Source organism: Pinus tabuliformis, chromosome J, assembly GCF_031772625.1.
Source record: "Pinus tabuliformis cultivar Carrire ecotype Pingquan chromosome J, CPIR1, whole genome shotgun sequence".
NCBI lineage: Eukaryota > Viridiplantae > Streptophyta > Pinopsida > Pinales > Pinaceae > Pinus > Pinus tabuliformis.
The window spans coordinates 469198734-469222683 of NC_142295.1; positions in this window are offsets into that span (position 1 = coordinate 469198734).

Sequence of the window (23950 nt, forward strand, 5' to 3'; positions counted from 1 at the left end):
AATAAGTGCCTTATTAATTGGTAACTGAAAGAGTAGATGCGTGATCAAAATCCTAGTGCTCAAGAACAAGCTCTGCAATTTCAGAAGTCATTAATGAAAGGAAACCATGGTTTATAGGTCTTAGTAAGCACAGAAAGAATTTGAAGTATGGGATGACCTAATTTCTTATGATGACTGGTTGGAATTGAGAAAGACAACTGCATGAGGGCATGCATTCCCTTAGGCATGGGGGGATGTTGGGCCCTACTTGTGTACCCATTTTTCGTATCCTTTACCCATTTTTTTACCATCATTTACTCTACTTTACCCTTTCTGCACCATAATACCACTCTACATTAGTCAAATTTTGCTATTTTGCAAGTGGAGGTAAGATGTGTTACTTAGTGCTATTTTTCATATGTCTTTAATCAATTTAAGTAGGTAATAATGGACCTGTAACTCTTGAATTATTTTGACTAATATTTACAAGGACTTGTAGACATTTGAAGACATGTGGACAGGTCAGCAAGTACTCTAGCATACAATCCGACACATCATTTGACAATGAAGTAGACAACCATTTGTGGACCTACTATCCTATACTTAATTTTTCACCTCATTCTATACTCTACAATTTAGTGGCCACCCAGTCAATATTCAGCATCCAAGAATAGGCGTTCATCTATGTAAAATGATTTCTTCTGAGCACACTTATGACCTTTAGTGTATTTGTTATCACAATTGTAACAAAGCCTTTTTTCTCCTTTTTCTTCTAGTTTTTGTGGTGTAAACCTTGTAGGTTGTGGAAGGCTAGGAAAAAAAACACTTCCATATTTATAGTTGTGATGGGTACACTTCCATGTTAGGTTCCTATATTACTAGTGTAACCCCTTATTATTATTAGTGCGACCCCCTTTTTATATTGTTGTGCCCATGTAGTCCCCATATTGTGCCCCGTAAAAGCCCAATATTGTTATTTTGTGCCCTTACATTATTATTGTTATGTCGGCTTTAATTACATTAAGACCCCTTAGAATTATATATATAGAAAGGAGGTCTTGTCATTTGTATTATATAAATTATTCATTTATATAATTTAAAGGCGCTTGCCCCCTCAAAGAGGCTAATTTCTAAGGCGTTGGTCTTTCTTTTCTATCTTTTTGTAAGCTGGTTTCATAACATTTGGTATCAAAACTTTGGATTCTAGGGTTTCACTACTCAAAATAGGTCATCGTGGCATTTTTGCTATAACTTTTTTCTATGATGTTTCAGAAGCTTAAAAAAAGCCATTTGAGTTGAAATCATGCTGAACCTCGGGTCTGAATTTCAAATCTTGTTTCACTATATTTTCAAGATACAGTCCAAGAATTTTAGGGTTTCTATAGGCTACCAAATTACATCCCAAACAAGTGACCTGGGTAAAAACATCATAGCTTTCGCTCTAAGCATTATATTTAAATTTCGTCAGAAGTTATAGAAAGAGGACGCATTGTACTTTTCTTTATATTGTTTTTAGCTCCGAAGGTCTAAACAGAAGCACGTGGTGCCTCGTACAAGTTAGCTCTACTAAAAATGTATATAAGTAGGTCACCTTGGGAGATTAGGCATAATTCTTTCTTAGAGAATCGAATTTCGATCAGACTGGTGTCATTGGAAATAGGGTGTAGAGGGTTGCTGCAGCTTGCAATTTCATACCTTGGAGATCCAAAATTACACAGTTAGAGTCATTTCAAGATCAATCTCCTAAAATCAAGAAAAGGTGGTATGAGGAAGTTTGATGGCAAGGATATGGTAAATCAGATACTATAGATGGAACAATAGTTTGATATACATGATGTACAACTATTACAAAAGGTACATATTGCATCATTATTTTTAGAATCGAATCAATTTTTATGGTATAAAGGGATTTGTTCTCATAAACCACTTATCACTAGGTCAATTTTCATGGAGGAAATGATAGCATATTATGACGATATAAAGAGAAACACTTTCTTTAGCCAATTGATAAATCTCAAACAAAAGGGTTCAATGGAAAATCACATTGTGGACTTCCAAAAATTGAATATAAGGGTAAATGATATTCCAGATAAGCAAGGGATTGATGCCTTCATAGGGACTTTAAAGGGTAACATTCAACATGAGGTTCATCTTTGGGGACCTGATTCATTGGCAAAGGCATTCAGGTTGGCAAGAAAAGTGGAAAGAAAAATTATGGTGTTGGCTTGTAATGGCCTAGCCCAGGTTCAAAGATGATTTAACCAAACAAATCTTGGTACTACTGGCCCTCTCGACAACAGTCTGTGGAGCGTGGACTGAGGTCTCACCCGAAGTAGTATGGGAGGGTGTTAGAACCAGGTTTCCACACCCTAGAGATGTCTAATGGTTTTTTGATGGTCTGCAGTTTGACCCTATGCGCACATCGCTACATGCATCTATCAATTCCTTGCAGCCTGTGATGTTGCCTTTTTGCAACCTTGCTTGAGGTGCAATCCATGTTATTACCCATGTTCCTTACTATTAACCCAATATTATCTAATTACTTAACTTATCTTTATGAGCCCAATTATACTTAACAGTGTTTAGTATTTATATAAGTGCGCGCAATAAATAAAACAATCTAAATGCATAGAATGTAATACAAAGGTTTATACATAGTATTTCGAATCAAACTTCTCTTTATTATTCTTATTCTTTGGTTACAAACTCGATTCCACCCTGCGCACTCAGCTGTAGGGGTCCACACACTCAGCTGCAAAGCCTCTTCCTACTACTATGACCCAAGACACTTAGACTTCTTCTCTATCCTCTACTAGATCATTGCAACCATTACCTTAATCAATCCACCGATTCCTTTTCGTACAACTTAGAGCCTCACTCTTATTTACACAATCGCATGGCCCGTGGACCATGGGTAGGCCAACATGACATTACATTACATTAAAAAACTTAGGGTGAACAACCCTATGACTCAATGTACATTTCGCACTCTGCGCTCGCAATTCATAGAGTGTTACAACATATTTGACCAAAACATGGGCTTTGAGCCCTAGAACATGTTGTGGGGGGATTCCATGCCCAACATATGGCAACAAGGAAGTCTACCACTCACAACTATAAAGATGGAAGCGTTGTTTCTCCTGACCTTCCACAACCTACAAGGTTGACACCACAATAATTGGAAGAAAAAAGAGAAAAAGGGCTTTGTTACAACTGTGATAGAAAATACATTAAAGGTCATGAGTGTGCTGAGAAGAAATTGTTTTACATAGATTGTGAAGAGGAGGAAGAAAATGATTAAGAAACATCAAAAGAAGAGGATATACACCGGGAACCAACCCTAGAGAAAGAAAAAATGAATCTGACCATATCTTGTACTGCATTGGCAGGAATTACCACTCCTAAAACTCTTAAGATAGAAGGAAATATCAAGAAGAAGAAGGTTCAAGCAGTGAGATATCAGGAAGAAAAGGATAAAGAAATGTCAAAAGAAAAGGATACTCACTAGGAACCAACCCTAAAGAAAGAAGAAACGAATCTGACCATATCTTGTAATGCATTGGCAGGAATTACTTCTCCTCAAACTCTCAGTATAGAAGGAAATATCAAGAAGACAAAAGGTTCAAGCATTGAAATATCAACAACAAGTTCTCCAACTTTTAAAGGATAACCTCACTTCAGCGCAAAATCAAATGAAACAACAGGCAGACAAATATCACAACGAAAGAAGTTTTGATGTAGGTGGCTGGGTATTTCTATGACTACAACCATACAAACAAATGTCCCTCAAGGAAGCTAAGAAGGATAATAAATTATCACCAAAGAATTATGGTTTGTATAAGGCATTGCAAAATATTGGTACTATGGCATACAAATTGGAGATTCCTGCATCTTCCTGAGTGCCCCCAATTTTCCATGTTTCATGCTTAAAGAAGTTTATGAGTGACAAGTTCCAAATTCAAAACAATATTGTCGGAACTTGATGAGGAAGGAAAAAACATATTGGAACCTGAAGTAGTCATGGAAACAAGAACCTAATAGCTACGAAATTGATCAATTTCAGAGTATCTCATCAAGTGGAAGAACTTACCCACTGAATATTTCACATGGGAGGATGAGAATTTTATACAGAAGCATCCATAACTACACAAGCATTGAGGACAACAAGTTTTGAAGGAGAGGGGCATGTTAGGTCCCTATACTACTAGTGTAATCCCTTATTGTTATTAGTGCAACCCCCTTATTATATTGTAGTTCCCATGTAGTCCCCATATATTTATTATTGTGCCCCATAGAAGCTCGCTATTGTTATTGTTGTGCCCTTACATTATTATTCTTATGTCAGCTCTGATTACATTATGATCCCTTAGACTCCTATATTTAGAAAGGAGGTCTTTTCATTTATGCCATCCAATAATTGTTCATTTATGTAATGGAAAGGAGGTTTCCCCTTGAAGAGGCTTATTTCTAAGGCATTGATCTTTCTTTTCTATCTTTCTGTAAGCTGGTTTCATAACGTTTGGTATCAAAGCTTTGGATTCTAGAGTTTCGCTACTCCAAACAGGTCATTGTGGTATTTTCACTATAACGTTTTTTCTGTGACATTTCAAAAACTGAAACAAAAAATCATTTGAGCTAAAATCATTATGAACCTTGCATCCAAATTTCAGATCTTGTTTCAATATATTTTTAGAGATATAATCCAAGACATTTAGGATTTCTACAGGTTCCCAAATTACATCCCAAACAAGTGACCTAGGTAAAAGTGTCATAACTTTCGCTCTGAGTATTAAATTGAAATTTCGTAAAATGCTACAAAAAGAGGATGGACTGTACTTTTCTTTATCTTGTTTTTAGGTCAGAAGGTCGAAACAGTAGCACATAGCACTTAGTACAAATTCGCTCTATTGAAAAAGTATATAATCAAGTCATATTGGGAGTTTGGACATAACTCTTTCATGGAGTATCAAATTTCGATTAGACTAGTGGCATTGGAAAGAGGATGTGGATGGCTGCTGCAGCTCACAATTTAAGATCTTGGAGATCTGCAATTTTATAGTTACAGTCGTTTCAAAATCGATCTCCTAAAATCAAGAAAAAATGATATGAGGAAGTTTGATGGTAAGGATCTGGTAAATTGGATACTACAGATGGAACAACATTTTGATCTACATGATATACAACTATTACAAAAGGTACATATTGCAACTTTATATTTAGAATCGAATCAATTTTTATGGTATAAAGGGATTTGTTCTCATAAACCACTTGTCAATTGGTCAATTTTCACAGAGGAAATGATAACACATTATGCGGATACAAAGAGAAACACCTTCTTTAGCCAATTGATAAATCTCAAACAAAAGCGTTCACTATAGAGCACATTTAGGACTTCCAAAAATTGAATATAAAGGTAAATGATATTCGAGAGAAGCAAAGGATTGATGTATTCATAGGGACTTTAAAGGAGAACGTTCAACATGAGGTTCGTCTTTGGGAACCTGATTCATTAGAGAAGGCATTCAGGTTGGCAAGAAAAGTGGAAAGAAAAATTATGGCAACAAAGAAGTCTACCTCCCACAACTATAAATATGGAAGCATTGTGTCTCCTAGCCTTCCACAACATATAAGGTTGATACCACAATAATTGGAAAAAAAAGAGCAAAAGGGATTTGTTACAGTTGTGATAGAAAATACATTAAAGGTCATAAGTGTGCCTAGAAGAAATTATTTTACATAGACTGTGAAGAGGAGGAAGAATTGGATCAAGAAACATCCAAAGAAGAGGATATACATTAGAAACCACCTCTAGAGATAGAATAAATTAATTTGACCATATCTTGTACTGCATTGGTAGGAATTACCACTCCTCAAACTCTCAAGATGGAAGGACATATCAAGAAGAAGAAGGTCCAAGCAGTGAAATATCAGGAAGAAAAGGATCAAGAAATGTCAAAAGAAAAGGATACTCACTAGGAACCAACCCCATAGAAATAAGAAATGAATCTGACCATATCTTGTAATGCATTAGAAGGAATTAATACTCCTCAAATTCTCAAGATAGAAGGACATATCAAGAAAAAAAGGTTCGAGCAGTGAAATATCACATCGAGCATCAACAACAAGTTCTCCAACTTTTAAAGGATAACCTCAATTTGGCACAGAATAGAATGAAACAACAGGTAGATCAATATCACAGCAAAATAAGTTTTGATGTAGGTGACTGGGTATTTCTATGACTACAACCATACAAACAAATGTCCCTCAAGGAAGCTAAGAAGGATAATAAATTATCACCAAAGTATTATGGTTCATATAAGGCACTGCAAAAGATTGGTACTATAGCATACAAATTGGAGCTTCCTACATCTTCCCAAGAGCGCCTAATTTTCCATGTTTCATGCTTAAATAAGTTTATATGTGACAAGTTCCCAGTTGAAACAATATTTTCAGAACTTGATGAGGAAGGAAAAAACATATTGGAATCTGAAGCAGCCATGAAAACAAGAACCCAAAAGCTATGAAATTGATCAATTTCAGAGTATATCATCAAGTGGAAGAACTTACCCGCTGAATATTCCAAATGGGAGGATGATAATTTTATATAGAATCATCCAGAACTATGTAAGCATTGAGGAAAACAATTTTGGAAGGAGAGGGACATGTTAGGTCCCTATACTACTAGTGTAACCCCTTATTTTTATTAGTGAAACCCCCTTATTATATTGTTTTGCCCATGTGGTCGCCATAATGTTATTTTTGGAAATACTGGGGGGGGTGAATCAGTATTTCTTTTTCAAATATTGTTTTACCAGTTAAAACATTTATATTCAGAACACAAGATGAACAACAAGTATAGATGCTTTTATTAATATAGTCTTTGCAATAAAATAGATACAATATATAAATGATTGCAATCAGTTGCCAAGCACCAACTTGGACTTTTGTGAGGCTCCAACCTCCAGAGCACCAACTCTGTTTTGCCAAGGCAACAATTTTGGACTTAGGAGCACCAACTCCCAAGGACTCCAATCCTTCCAGTTCCCAAGGCACCAAATCCAAGGACACCAATCCTTCCCACTTCTAAGGCACCAATCCCATGGACACCAATCCTTCCTACTTCTGAGGCACCAACCCCAAGGGTTCCAACACAATCTTGTGAAGGCATGTTTGATAGTAATGTTATGCTCTCAGAACTCTTCTTTACTGAGTTCTATCTGTTTACAGCTTCACTGTAGTCTCCATGCTACAACATCAATGGAAACCAATCTTCTTATGAAGGAGTCTTTACAACTCTTCATACTGTCCACACAGAGTCTACAATAGCCTCCTTGATCTCTGATAATGTCTGCACATAGCTTTAGTGAGTCTACTATTAGCTGCACTAAGCTCTACATAAGAACCAACTTTCTGTTGAAGCATTTGTTCTAACTGTCACAGTAAATGATTCAGCATGACTACTTCTCTGCTGGCAACTTCTCCCTTCAAACAATGTTAGATAAAGCTTTATTTATTACATCACGGATTTGTTCTTCAGACTACATTGTGTACCTGATTAATTCATCATAGGTCTGAGTCTCTCATAGGGTAGAACGATCAACAGAGATGCTCATCCTTCGAATGCCTCCTGTCTTGTTGGTCCTTCGGCCCTTTTCTATTCTATTGGACCCTACAACTACTTTTCTATCTTCCGGATTTTTAACCAACCTTTTACTTTCCTTGTTATTTGTTTTTATATATTCCTGATGCCTCTGACCGTCAGTTTCCTCTTTCCGCTTGCTCTTCGGCTTCCTCAACGGTTGATTGATCCTTCAGCTTCCCTCCTTAGTCATTGTAGTTTCCTCTGTGCTCGCTTGCTTCTTTAGTTTCCCAATCCTTTGGTCGCTTTAGCTTCCTCTGCCCATTCGAATTAACCAATACTTCACAGGAAAAATTCAAGAGGAAGAGGGGCTGAATTACAATAGAAATGATGCTTATTAAAATATATCAGAGAGGTCCCCTTTTTTTCTTTAATAACAATCATACATTAGACTCCATTATTTACAGAGAGACTGTACCAACAGGGAGGCCCCACATGCCATGTCACAATCACAATCACAATCGCAGTCGTTCAGGTCCACTGAACTATCGAAAGCATTTATTTATGAATTTGGCCTTAGGAACCTCGGGCAATACATTTATTGAAATACACAGGAATACATGGAAAAAAACCGACCAAACGCTTAAGGCTGGACTTCAAATGCATTACACCCACATCTATAACTTCATTAGGTCAGCTCCTCCACATTGTTATCGCATATATATATATATATATATATATATATATATATATATATATATATATATATATATATATATATATTGCAATCACATATTTTAATGTACCAAGCCTTAGAGTCGGAATACATGAAATACACTGAAAAACCCCGCTTCGAACCACTTAGCCAGACTTGAACTGTTTATACACCCGGCCATATATATTGTCGAGTCCACACATGTATATCATAGTCAGGGGTTTCAGGTAGTGGCATATAATAGACCCCCTGATATGATTTCTTCGATATATATACTCTACCTCCAATAGTGTATATTGCTTCGCTGTTTCCTTTATGTCCTCCACTCTTTGTACTCTTCCGCTCCTCCGATATGCTCTGCATTGATATTCTCCAATACTCCTCTAATGTGTTAACTCCTCTTTTGATGAATTCTTCCTCTCAGTTCTTCTTGGGCATCAATTACATGCGATGCTCCTCCGATGTGGCTCCTCTTGCTCCAATGTCTTCCTTTGGCTTTGCAATGTCTTTCAATGACCTTCTCTGATACCTTCATACCTTGATGGCTTCTGTCTTTTCCGATATGCCTCTTTTGCTCTAATATTTTGCAATACTCTTAATCATAAGCGATAGCTTTGATATGCCTCCTTTGGTAACCCCTCTGTTAATAGACTCTTACTCATGGCTTGGCTTTCCTGATGACCTTGCTCCCATTTCTTCATGGATCTTCTCTGCTTCCCCTTGGCTTCATATCATCATCTAGTATCTAGAATATTTCCCTAATGACATCAATGACAACCTAGGTCAACAATTATTATTGTGTGCCATAGAAGCCCAATATTATTATTGTTGTGTCGGCTCTGATTACACTATGATCCCTTAGACTCCTATATATAGAAAGGAGGTCTTGTCATTTGTATCCTCCAAGAATTGTTCATTTATGTAATGTAAACAAGGTTTCCCCCTCGAAGAGGATGATTTCTAAGGAATTGATCTTTATTTTCTATCTTTTTGTAAGTTAGTTTCATAACATTTGGTATCAGAGCTTTGGATTCTAGGTTTTCACTGCTCTAAACAGGTCATCGTGGTATTTTCTCTATATCCTTTATCTATGACGTTTAGAAGCTAAAACAAAAATCCTATTGAGAAAAACCCTTCTAAACCTTGCATCCAAATTTCAGATCTTGTTTCACTCTATTTTTGGCAATACTGACCAAGACATTTAGGATTTCTGCAGGCTCCCAAATTACATCCCAAACATGTGACCTGGGTAAAATCGTCATAACTTTCGCTCTGAGCATCAGATTGAAATTGTGTAAGAAGCTATAGAAATAGGATAGACTATATTTTCTTTGTATTGTTTTTAGGTCTGAAGGTCAAAACGGTAGCGTGTGGCACTTCGTACAAGTTAGCTCTACTGAAAAAGTATATAAGTAGGTCATGTTCGGAGATTGAGCATAACTCTTTCTTGGAGAATCGAATTTTGATAAGACTGGTGGCATTGGAAAGAGGACGCAAAGGGATACTAAATCTTGCAATTTCAGAACTTGGAGAACTAAAATTACATAGTTACAGTCATTTCGAGATCAATATCCTAAAATCAAGAAAAGGTGATATGAGGAAGTTTGATGGCAAGGATCCGATAAATTGGATACTACATATGGAACAATATTTTGACCTACATGATGTACAACTGTTACAAAAGGTACATATTGCATATTTATATTTAGAATCAAATCAATTTTTATGGTATAAAGGGATTTGTTCTTGTAAACCACTTGTCACTTGGTCAATTTTTGCGGAGGAAATGATAGCAAATTATGAGGATACAAAGAGTAACACCTTATTTAGCCAATTGATAAATCTCAAACAAAAGAGTTCAATGGCCGAGCACATTGAGGACTTCCAAAAATTGAATATAAGGGTAAATGACATTCCAGAGAAGCAAAGGATGGATGTCTTCATAGGGATTTTCAAGGATAACATTCAACATGAGGTTTGTCTTTGGGAACCTGACTCATTGGCGAAGGCATTCAGGTTGGAAACAAAAGCAGAAAGAAAAATTATGGCAACAAGGAAATCTACCACTCACAACTATAAGGATGGAAGCGTTGTTTACCCTAGCCTTCCACAACCTACAAGGTTGACACCGCAACAGTTGGAAGAAAAAAGAGAAAAATGGCTTTGTTACAATTGTGATAAAAAATACATTAAAGGTCATAAGTGGACCTAGAATAAATTATTTTACATATATTTTGAAGAGGAGGAAGAAAAGGATCAACTTCAAAAGAAGAGGATATACACCGGGAACCAACCCTAGAGAATGAAGAAGTGAATCCGACCATATCTTCTTCTACAATGGCAGGAATTACCACTCCTCAAACAATGAAGATAGAAGGACATCTCAAGAAGAAGAAGTTTCAAGCAGTGAAATAACAAGAAGAAAAGGATCAAGATGTTAACACCTAGGTTGTTCCCTTTGACTCCTGAGGGAATACGGTCGGGGTAACCACTAACCAAGCTTTGGATTACAGGTTCTAGCCAACCTGTAATCAGAGAGGGCTCTCTCTTTTGATTTTTAACTTTGTTCTTGAGGATCTTAGGCTAGTTATGAGGTGAGGGTTTGGTCTAAAATTTTGGTTGAGTGATGTCTTTCAGTATCTAAGATGAGATCTTCAGACAGTTTCAGTCCATTGGGCAATGGAGTCTGTGATTATGGGTTGTTTGAGGTATTGAGTAAGATTGCTTAGAACTGCAGGGCCATTTAGATATGTCATGAAACAAACTTAAAATTGTGATGATGAAATATGATTAGCCAGTGAAAGGCAATTAAGAGTTTTTCACTGAGCTGGTGATGTGAGAAAGAGATATATCACCCAGGAGCAGATTTGAATTCCTGAATAATAGTCACTGTGAAGTTTTAGTCTGAAGGTGAAGCAGTCAAGAATTACACTTTCATAACTAATACTTAGAGGAAAACATTCATAACAGCATAGATTGAGTTCAGGGTGTTTAATGAACAAATCCTGAAACTATTCTTTTTATGTGCTATTAAACTGTGAAATATAGAGCATGAACAAATTATGAAAGAATGAAATACATAACAAAAGAGTTCAAGAAAACTTATTGTGCCATGAAATACATAGGAATCCTGTAGCAGTAAGCCATCACACCGCAACACATCAAACAACTAAGAACTTTGGAAATTCCATCAGCTCTCTATATTAAAACTCTGAAATTTACAGCATAGGTTCTTTTGAATAGAAAATCAACAACCCCTGCAAGCTTATGCGAGGGGAAATATATACAATCGGTTTTAGCAAATATCTGAACGCTGAGTCATTTGCTTAATAAATGCGTTCACCAACTTTCAGAATAGCAGATAAGAAAGTTATTGCTATTCTAAATATACAATGAATACCCTTTAGTTCTGTCAAAAACCTTTTTGACTTTTGGAGGCCACTGAGTCGGTTGAGCGCTCTGCATTAATTTTGAATGATATGCCTTTAATGTTATGTCGTGCTGTAGCTTTCTCGGCCCTGTCATCTGCATCTGTCGGGGTTGCTTTGGTGGCTGAATTGGTTTGCTGAGTTGGCTTAGTCCACTTTTTTACTTTCATGGTGAATGTATCAATTGTTTGAACATGATGACTTATATTTTTTATGAAAAAAATTGATGAAAACCTGTTGGCTCACAGCAATGTCTGTATCATGCTCGTCCACCATTCCTGTGTAGGCAACTGATGTCTCAAAATTGTGCCTAATGTCTCATCTGCCTCAGTATATTTGAAGTAATTAGGAGGCACTTCAAACAGATGCCTGATTTCATTCATGATAAAAAACAAATTTTCTATTTTCTCATAGAGGCTCTGCCCAGATGCAGGCCCTGCCTCCTCTGGGATACTTGATCCTGCAGTGATCTGATTGGTGGCAAATGTGTTTACCCTTTTAGCATAATTTTCATGGGATAGTAGCCTTCCTGCGCTGTTTAGTAAGCTGGGAAGGCCTCTGTTATGCAATGCTGTGAACTTCTCTGTGAACTTGTTCACCTATGTTTGCATTTCCTGGCACCTTCTATCCAATGTCTGCACCAGATTTCTCAAAGTGAGGACCCTCTTTATCAGTAAGATGGTGTCAGTTCTATTGGTGACTCCTATTGATGCCAGCTGAGGGCCTGTGCGGTTATTGAGGACATTGATCATTCTATTGGCTATCTCAGGCATAGTGCCTAGAGATGCCCTTGCTCTCTGACTCTCCTTGTGTGCCCTGCCTATGAGCTCCATGTGCTCATGAATGGTTTCAATGTACTGTCATTGATCTGTTATTGATTGGCCAATATTGGCCCATAAGACTTTCTTGATCTCAGCCACAACCTTGTCAAGGGAGAGCTCTTTCTCTAATTCTTTTATCTTTTTCTCCAGAGCTCTAACTTCCCTTGTTCTTTCAGCTACAGTTTGTTTTGATTTGTCATATTTTTCATTCACTGTGGCCAATTTCTCCTTGGCTTCATTCAGCTCTGCCATCTGGGCCTCTAGAACTTGAATCTCTTTCATCATCTTCTGCATGTCAAGGCTTGGAGCCTGTTCTGATGTTGTTGCTGGTGCTGATGTTGTTGGACCTGTTTCAGTTGTCTGTCCTGTTGGAGGAGTGATAATTTGAGGGGGCTCCTCAAGGTTGATCACTGGCTGAGGGGGCTGAGATGTTTGGCCTCCTTCTCTCTGCTGCAGGGCTGCCTGTAATGCAGCCTCTGTTTCTACCAATTTCCCTTCTATTTGCACCAACTGTTTGTACAGTGTTAGCAGCATGGCTGCTACATCTTGGTCCTTCCTCTGCTGAGCAACCTCTTCTGTTTGAGGGTGAAGGGTTGCTGGAATTTTTACCATCTTTCTCAAAGCTGTTATATCTGCATCTCTTTCCTTTAGCAGTGCTTGTACAGCTTTGGGATCCTTCGGGTCATGCCCAAGCTCTATAATAATATCTTCCAAAGACCTGATCCTGTTGTCTTTCGCCTGAGAGGATGCCTTCTCCAACTCAGGTTGGGCAGTTGTATTATGCAGACTGTTTTGTAATTTGTGTGCAAGGAAGGTCTTGTCTGCAAGGGTTGAATAAACCATCTCACCCGTTTGCTTGTGAAGCTCTATCTGGTCCATTGGGTGGATGTCTTTTGCAAGTACTTTAGGATTAGTTCTTATATAATCTGCAGTTGACTGTGGCTGCAGCATAGTAGGCATGAAATGACTCATAGTCATTTTCCCCTCTGTTATGTCATATGTTGACATAAGCCTCTGCTGGTTTGTAGGGGCCATTTTAAGCAAGTGATTGTACAGCTGGAGCCTGACTGGCTCATTTCTCTTCTTGATGTCAATAAATTGTTGCTTTATGCCTGATTCAGCTCTCCTTTGCTGGCTTGAGGAGCTGACCTCTCCTCCAATTTTTCTTTCTTGTTCCTGTTGAAAGGAACTGGCAGATGCCTCCATGCTAGGGTGGACCATACCCAAGGATTGCCCAATAGGCATCTCTTCTTCAGAAAGGGGATTTAATCTCTGCCTTTTATCCCCTTGATTTGTTGATGTGGTGAGGGGAGTTTCCTGCTCTCTATCCCTCTTCCTACTTTTTTCTTCATTCAGTGGAGTTTGGAGGACCGAGGCCTCCACTACTGTTTCTTGCCTAGGAGGCACACTTTCTTGAGCCTGCTGCTCTTTAGATATTGGGGCCTCAGCTGTTTCTTCTTGCTGCTTGGGCTGCTCTTTTTGCTGTTCTGCTGTAGGGGGTGGTTGTTCCTGCTCCATCTCTTTTTCTTTACCTTTGCTGGCAACCTGAGAAGTAGTTTGAGCTGCTTGCTGGGGGGCTGTAGAGGATGAGGCAGCTGCTCCAATCCGAATATGATAAGAAGAAGAAACCTGTTCACAATGTTCCAAGTCAGCTTCCTTCTCAAGTTTCTTGGCTTCTCTTTGTGCTATTTCTTCTCTAGTACTTGCCTCTTCTAGGGTGCCCTCTTTCCATCTTAACAGGTTTGCATATTTTTCAATATGAGGCAACTTGACATGATCATAACTAGCCATCTTATATTTGACCCTTCTAAGACTAATGAAGTGATTGGGGTCATAGGGTGACCAGAGGAAACTGGTTTGCAATTGGAGGCCCTCTAGGATCTTATCTGCTTCTTTCCATCCTTCTTCCCTTTTATTATAAAGAAATGGGCCTAGCTAGTTTCTGATTTTGAGTTGCACCTTCTTGTTTTTGCTGTGGAAATGGACCATGTCTGCATTTCCAAATTTCCTGAAATATTCTAAGGCAAAGAGTCTCATAGGGACATATCTTGGCAGCCTATATGGGGCTAATTCACAGCCATATATTCTGATCACTGTATGGTTTTGGTAAAAGTACCAATCCCCAATCCTGTAGGCCTTTGAGAGCTGGAGAATCCTTTGCATCTCATCTGTCAATCTTGGAGGAGGGGTACCCAATAGCAATGACATAGCTGGATGGATAAAGAGGTCTATGAATTCACAGTAGCTGTATGGTGAATAAGATGTGTGATGAAAGACTGAAGTCCAAAATACCACAGACCTTGGGTTTCCCTGAGCATCAAACTTCTTGAGAGTAATAGGGAAGCCATCAGGTTGATAAAATAGGAACAAGTGATAGATGTATGAAGTGTATCTAAACACCTTTTCCCTCTCTAGATTCATCAATTGCTCATGAATCTTATTGGCAATGTATGCAGCATAATCATAGTGAACAGAAGGAGGCATTCCAGGGGAGAAGATAGACATCTTTGCTAGAATGGTTTCATCAGCATCCTCAGCTGATCTGTAACCCAGGACATAACTGATCAAATCCACAAGCAACTTGCCCAACTCATTGAAATATACATTTCCTATAGGAGGGGTCCTCACAGTTTGAGAGCCTGATTCAATGAATAGCTGATTAATCTTTATGATTTGGGCACTAGACAGCTTGCCTCCTTTCTTTAGCAAGTCCATCATGGAAAGAGGAGTCAATGGCTTTGTAGTGTGAAAGTGCAGCATTTGATTTATAGCCTCAGGGGTGACATGGAACAAAACTGAACCTGAGGAATTGAGGACAGCTCTTTGACATGGGTCATAGTTGGCACTGCATCTATGAATTAAATCTGGAAGGACATTGACTTGAGGAAGGTTATAAATGGGCAAATTGGAGTCCCAAATCCCTAGAATATCAGTTCCACTGAGGTGCTTCGCCTTCAGCTAATTGAGTACATGAATATTATACTTAGTGTCCATTGAGAGTGTTTCTGTCATCTGGTAATCTCTATCACCCAGGGCCTGCCATTCTAGCTCTCTGTGTGGGGCATTCAAGGGTGGAATGTTCAATTCTACTGGTGTTTCCATGGTCCACTAACACTTGGAAATGGATTTGAACTTGATTTTCTAGGCACAGCAACACATGGCAGTGAATTTTGCAAGAGCAGGGCGATTTGCAGAGGAAACATGGTGAATTATGGTGAAAATAAGTTAAAATGCTCCTGAAAGAGGTTCAATGAGCAGATGCTGGGACTTAAGAGCTGTTTTCCCGGTGAACTAGTGCAGCAGAGGTTGAAGTTCACGAATGCGCAAACTGACTGTAAATTGATGGAAACTTGGCTCAATGTGGACTTCTGTAGGTGAATTCGACCTTATAACTGAAGATAAATGGTGGTCACCAAGGATTTGCTGGTAATTACAGTGATTTCATCTCTTTTCTTACTTGTGTTGGTGAATTTATGCAAAAAACCAGGCGCGGTGGAGAAACTTGGATAAATACCTAGTGCAGACGGAAAATGGTGGCAATGTAGGTGAATTGAGGGCGCCCACGGTCTCTACAATCGATTTCTGCAGGTTGGCGGCGAGAACGTCGTAAATTACATCCAGAGAGCTCAATAGTTCTTTTGGTGAAAATATGAGAAAAACGCGAATTTTGGCGAAAATATGGACAATTTGGGCTTTTGGCGCGTTTTTTGGATGACGTCAGCATGACGTCATCGGGTGGGGTCGGGTACACAAGGGTGATGTAGCGGCCTGTGAGTGTTCCACGGGGACTGATGAGGTGGCAGACAGGTCAGAGCGATGGCGGGCCGGGCGCTGACGCGACGCTGAGTTGGGATGACGTGGGCATGGCGTGGGCGTGACGTGGGCGGGCGGTAAACCAAAGCGGTAAGCGGTAATTTTGGACCGCTTATTGTACGGGGGTGGTATTGGCAGGCGGCCTCCCGATATAACCTGGGAGCGACGCGTGGCACTGCCCTGACGTCACCCTCTGCCACTTTTCGGGTGCTATATTTCGGACATCGGGGGCAGCTCGATATTGATATGGGCCGTCGGATGGGAAAGCCCAGATCCGACGGGCGACGGGTTGCCAAAATGATAGGACGATACGGCGGGGAGGCAAAGAATAAACAATTGTTTTTATGGAAAAGCGCGCCTGGCGGGACCTTTGGACTTCGGCGGATTTTGGGTTTTTTCAATGTTATTTGTGTTCAATGCGCATTATAACAAAACTTTGGATAAGCAGCAGCAGTGGGTATTTACAAGGTTTTTTGCAAATTATGCGGGTAAAACATTTCAAAGGGGTTGTAAGGGGAAAAAGGGTAGGGCTTATGTTATTAGACCAACCAGGGGTTAGTTTAATCCCTGACTTTAAACAACACATCTTTGAACAAGACTTTGATTCTGCATGGTTATCCAATATTTGAACATAGGGCTATAATGCCCAAGGGGAGGGATATATACATTTTGGGGCATTTTATGCACAATAGTGCTATACTAATAGGGAAAGGGGAACATAGGGAGTTAAGTGTAGATAGAGTTAGTAGTTAGTATTGGATGGAATATATGGAGAAGAGGAAGCAAAGGCTAAGCTTTATAGGAAGCAAACTTAGTTAGGAGAGTAGATCAAAATGAAAAGAATTTTACACAGGAAATGTGGCTCTTTTATGCAATAAGAATCAATCAATGAGTTTGTTTTCTCTCATGACCAAAGGTGGTATTGGGATGTTAGCAAGGAATGTGATGGGGGATGATTGGGAAGTTAGACATGCTTCATCTTGCTGCCACAAAACTGCTGAATAGGAAGATCTGCACTGACACCATGTTTTTCCTTTGCTTAGGCCAGTGAAATGTCATAAATCATGCTTCTGCAACCCCATCTACCTACCCATTCTATTGCCTAGCATTTTTTGTTACTTCAAGGAGGGTGCACTTAGACTTGCAAACCCTCATGTGCCTTTTCTTTTCCTTTGGCTTTTCCCTTTTGATTTTCTATCTAAGGCTAGCCTTATTACTTCCAAGGCCCTAGATTAAACAGTTGGGAACCTTTATTCTCTACCTAACTACTTTATCTGCCAAGATTGAACAGTTTGGATAGATTTCTTTCTCTAATCTACAACAAGAAATTGAAACATGGCATGACCCAGCTTAGACTGTTGGATCACCCATTCAGAAGTAGGACAGCATCAACCAACTGTAGATATGTGTGTTTCACAAGAATATGAGATCTTTGCATCACCAAAGTAGATCATATTGGCACTTCCCCTGCCAATCATGAAAAATGAAACCTATTGGTATAGGTAGCTAACAGTGGCTCCACTTGGGGATGGTTTTTCTACTTGAAAGACCAAGAACAGCAGGCCAGAATGCCTTGGCTTTTGACTTCTTCTCAAAACTTGAAAACTTCCTCTTTGGACTTCAAAACTGGAATTTGTTACCATTTGTAGAACTTCTGAAATATAAGCTTTTTCCTGCTTATTTACAAAACCTCTTAAACTGAACTATTCATATGCTGGAAGAAAAACTATATACAACTGATAATGTACAGGGTAGAGCCATGCTATATACATGGAAAGTAATCAAAATAATGTTTTAACATCCAGCCATTTACAGGGCCCTCTTTAGCTTCAGTGCCATCCAAATCCTTCAAAAACTAGGTGTTATTTCCTTGTACTGCTTGAATAACAAAAGGCCCTCTCCAAAGGGAGTCAAATTTTCCATGCTTTCCCTTGTCTTCCCTTCTTGAATCCCATTTAAGCACTTTATCACCCATAAACAAATCTTCAGCCTTGGTTCTTCTATCAAAGGCTTTCTTCAGCTTCTCTTATAGGATTTGAACTCTGCTATACACTTGATCTCTGGTTCGCTGCAAACATATAATCTGGTTTATTCTTCTTTGCATGTCATTTGGTTCAGCTTGACTTTCTTGAAGTAGTTTCATGACAGGGACCCCCAATGATGAAGGGAATTTGGCTTCCATTCCATAAACCAATTCATATGGGCTGACCCCAATAGATCTCTTGGTTGTTAGCCTGTCTGCCCACAAGGCATTTACAAGCTTCTTGTGCCAATTTTTCTTATTCTCTTCTAATACCTTCTTAATGATGTTGATAAGACTTTTGTTAGATGATTCAGCTAACCCATTGCCTTGAGGATAGTATGCAGTAGAATGGCCCAAAGTAATGTGGAATTTGTGGCAATAATTCACCATCTTTTTGGATCTAAAAGCAGCAGCATTGTCTGTTATAATCTTGTTAGGACAACCAAATCTAGAAAGGATATTAGTCTCAAGGAACTGAATGATAGTAGAATCATTTGCTTGTCTGCATGGAATAGCCTCAATCCATTTAGTAAAGTAATCTGTGGCTGTTAGAATCCATCTATGTTGGCCTGAGGATGAAGGATGAATTTCCCCAATGAAGTCCAAGCCCCATTGCTGAAAGGGCCTTTCTGTTGCAATAGGCTTTAAGGGAAGTGGTAGTAGCTTTCTTTTTCCCTCAAACACCTGACATTTGTGACATGAAGTGGTAAATTTTTTAACATCAGAGAAGACAGTGGGCCAATAGTAACATGCCCTTAATATCTTATCCACAGTGGACTTCCAGTACAAATGCCCACCACAATCACCTGCATGGAATTCTTTCATAACATTGTTAGTCTCATCCATATTCAAATAGTTCAGCAGTATACCTTCATGATTTTTCCATAGTAAATTATCATTTATAACACAAAATCTTGAAGCTTTCATTTTTAGAAATCTAGATTTGGTTCTGGACAATCCTGGGGGAGCACACAGGTTTTGCAATATATAACAGATATCAGAATACCACAGGGATTGTTCAAAGGCTGCATTGATCTTTGGAGTCGCCAGCTCCGGTTCATTGTCCAGTTGGTTAATGTCCAAGGCTTGGAAGTTTGTTTCAGACATTAATTTAGCCAAACCTTGCCCTTTTATCAGTTTTGTAGGTCTTATTTCAATGTCAAATTCTAAAATACTAGCAATCCATTTTCCTCTTCTGCCCTCTAAGTTTTCTTGAGTTAGTATGTCTTTCACAATGGGATTTGGTACATAAGCAATAACATGGGAGTATAGGATGTAGATCCTAAAGTCTTTGATGGGTTTGACCAAAGCATAAGCTTGCTTTTCCATGATCTGATATTTCAGAGGTGCATCTCTAAGGGCTCTACTAAGGGAAGCAATAGGTTTTTCATTCCCTTGGTCATCTTTCTGCAATAAGACAGCAGCAATGGTATGTTGGGAGGCAAAAGAGAAAATGATAAATTCTTTGTCAAATTGAGGATTTGTTAAGACTGGGGTTTGGGTAAGGGCCACTTTAATACCTTCAAAAGCTTGATTTGCTTCTACTGTCCACTTTACTTTTGAATCCTTCTTTAGCATGTTGTTTAGTAATCTGATCAATTCTGCTAAGTTTGGGATAAATCTCCTTAAAAAGTTGATCTTTCCCAAGAAGGCTTGTAACTCTTTGATGTTTCTCGGATGGGGCATTTGCAAGATGGCCTGTATTCTATCTGGGTCAATTCTAATGCCATCCTTTGAGATGATATGACCTAATAGCTTACCTTCTTCCAAACCAAATAGAGACTTCTTGGGATTTAAGGAAATTCCATATTTCCTACATGTTATGAATATTTGTCTCAAGTGTTTTAAATGTTCTTGGTCAGATTTCGAGAAAGGTGTGAGGTCATCTAAGTAAATAACAAGGAACTCATGGATCTCTTTAGAAAAAGCAATATCCATTGCTCTCTGGAATGTAGCTCCTTCATTTTTCAATCCAAAAGGCATTTTAACATATTTGAAAGTTCCCCATGGGGTTGTGAAAGCTGTTTTATCTTGATCATCAGGGTGGACTAGGATTTGGTTGAAACCTGAAAATCCATCAAGTAATGAGATTCTTGAAGCCCCCACCACTCTTTGGAGAATGTGATCCATTTTTGGTAAGGGATAATTGTCTTTAAGGGACACTTGATTCAAATTCCTTAGGTCAACACAAAGCCTAATCTCCCCAGTTTTCTTTCTGGTGGGGACCAAATTTGAAATCCAGTCTGAAAACCTGATTGGTGCTATGATACCGGCTTTAAACATTTTTTGTACCTCTTTCTCAATTGAAGGGAGGAGCATAGGATTGATTATTCTCAATTTTTGCTTGAATGGCTTTTGATTGGGCTTGAGAGGGATAGTGTGTTGAATAACAGAGGTGTCATAGGATTTCAAATCCTCATAGCTCCATGCAAACACATCTTGGAACTCTTTAAAGAGGTCAATGTATTTAGGCTTCTGGTCAGGAGGTAAAGATGCAAACAATTTTATTATCTTGGGTTTTTCAATAGTTCCAATGTTGCATTCTTCAATGGCAGCATTAAGGGGTTGCATTTTTGGTTTTCTAGGAACATCATTTGAGTCGAAAATGTCCTCCAATGGAGTTAGGCCTATTGGTAGAAAGTTGTCTTTTAGCTCTATAATTTCAGCCTCTGTACCAGCTACTTCATCAAAATGCAATTGTTCAAGTTCTTGAATTTTTTCCTTGTCAAAGTTTGTTGGACAAAGTATTTGATTTGTTGTTTTGGGTGATACTACTGTTTGGTCCTTTTCACTCAATGGCTGTGTGTCTTTCACAGAATCAACATCAATGTTCAAGCTTGAAAATTCATGCTGCAAGGTTAAGAAACTGTTTATTTGTGTGTCATCCTCAAACACTTGCCAATCTTTGACATTGTTTGGGACAGAAGGTCTATGTTTTACCTCAGCTATAAAGCAGTGATTGGGTTCAAAAGGCAATTTGCATGTACTGGCAAATGTAGCTAAACTGTGTGCATGAAGGTTGTGAGTCCTAGGTATTTTGGTCATTTGAAATTCAGTGAAAGCTTTGAGTATTTCAATAGTAGCAACCCTGTATGATCTTAGTCTTTTGTCATTTGTGACAAAATTGCCTTTCACTTGTTGGATAATAAGGTCTGAATCCCCCATGATTGAAACTTTTGTGGCCTGAAATGATTTTACCAGTTTGAGGCCTAGCAGAAGAGCCTCATATTCTGCCATATTATTAGTACATCTAAAATTAAGCCTGTAGGCTCGACCTTCTGCATGATTGCTTTGTTTGTTATGTATCCACACTCTAGCTCGTGCCCCTAATTTGTTGACTGATCCATAAAACTCAAGAAACCATAGGATCTCTTGATTTAGGGGATTTTCAACATTTTCTCCATGACTTGGGATTATAAGTTGGAGTTCTTGTCTTTCACCTGGTTTGCCTTCTAAGACAGTTTCATCACTTGATTGCACAACCTTGATTTCTTGGGAACTTGATGGCTCACTCATGTGTAGATCTTGTTCAAGTATGATAGATTTGTTATCACTCATTGGACTTATATCATCATTGAACAGAATGAAGGAATCCATATCAGAATGGACTGCATAAATAGGGAAATTTTGAGGTTTTTCTTCACTGCTCACCATGTATTTCATGAGTGACTCCCTGTACAGCCTCTTTGGCTGCCCAAAAATAGAGATAGTGGCATATGACATATCCAATTGCAGGGAACCTTGGAGTTTGGCTCCCCATGATCTTGACAACAACATTCCATATTTGGGTGGGATATCAGCAACTACAACGTCCATTAAGATTGTTTTATTTGGGTACTGGACTAGGGACACACATAGATCTTTTATCAAGCCTAAACACTTAACTTGGTTGGAGTCAAATGAAAATAGGTCCTTATATGGTCTTGTAATATCTAGATTCAACCTCTCCATGACTGATTTGGGCATTAGGTTATGAGAGGCGCCTGAGTCAAACATTGCATTGTGTAATATCTTATCATGAACATGCAAGCTGACATAAAAAGGTAGTATTCCTGTAACTACTGTCTTTCCATCAACCTCTGGACCGAAAAGCAATTCTGGGGTGTCATCTAACACATTGACATCATCTTTATTATGAGTAAGTTGAAGGGACTTCTTGATTTGTTGCTTGTAAATGTTGTGCTTGGCTAGCTCTGAAAGAGGAATGGCTATCTTCAATTTTCCAATTTCAGCTTCTAAGTCAAAAGGTCTTTCAGATTGGGTCTTGGTGTTCTGGTTAACCACCCTTTCTTTCTCAATTGAATTCTTAGAGTTTTCTTCTTGATTCCCATTTTGATCTTGAGGCTTGTCCTTTTTGCTCATCTTTTGGAAAGTGCTGCTTGGATTGTGCTATAAAGGAGGTGTAGCCCTTGGTTCTTGATTTGAGGGAAGTGGTTCTGTTACCTCTTCAACTATTACTTCATTTGTATTTGAATCAGTTTTGTTAGTAGGCTCTGTGACAATAGCTTTCCTAGGCTGTAGGCTATCCTTTGTTTTCTCAGGCTGTGGCACATTTACAGTTCTGCTTCTTAATTTGTATTGTTTATGAACTTCAAAAACAGTTGTGTCATAGCCTTGGTTGAAATCAAATGATTCACCTGATCCTGGTTTGGAACTGGCTTATGTCTTGTTCTTCATGATCTTCTTGACTCAGAAAAACTTGCTGATCCTCGTTCAGGCCCATCAAATTGATGTGGGTATCATCTATCTGCTCACTAGAAGTAGATGTTTCAGCATAGTTTTCTTGGAACGGAGACCTTATCTCTGGTTCAGGGCTAGGCTTGCCAACATTGGGATTTTGATTTCTTCTAAAATTGGGATTCTTGATTGGATTATTTTGTGGTGCTTCCCATGATGACTTCCTCTCGACTGATTCTACTCTGTCACCTAATCTATGCATACCAGTGATTATTGCATCTAATTTTTGATCCCAGCCTGAAGGCTCTTCTTTGAAGGTAGTCTCTGTTTCAGTTTTGGTCCTATTTCTCCTAGCTATCAAGTTTGCTTCTACACTCACTGTTATGTCTTGCATTTTAGCTAAAGTTTGGGGAGCTCTTTCTCTTAATTGGTATGCCATATCTGAATCAAACCCATCAGGAAAGGTGTATAGAGCTAGATCATGTGGGGGTCTGAGATTTTGGGGAATAGCATTGTAGACATTGTTAAACCAAGCACAATAGTCCAAGACAGTTTGTTGGGGACCTCTTTTGATAGTATTGTATTCAGATAAAATGTGAAGTGGATCCTTTTTCTTCTCCCATCTATTGATAAAGGTTTGATATAGGGCTTCAGGGTCAACTATGGAGTTTGCTGGGAGTGCCCTAAACCATGATCTTACATCTCCTGTTAGGCTTTGCACAAAAATTTTCATTCTAACCCCATCATCATCTATCTCATAATTTTCAAAGTAGTCCTGCATTTTCTTGGTATGTTGAAGGGCTGGGTAAGAGCCAGTACCATCAAAATATGAAATCTTGCTTTGGTAATCTTGAGGCATAGGCCCTGGATTGGCAGGTAACTGTAGTGGAGCATATCTATTAGCCATGTTTGGTG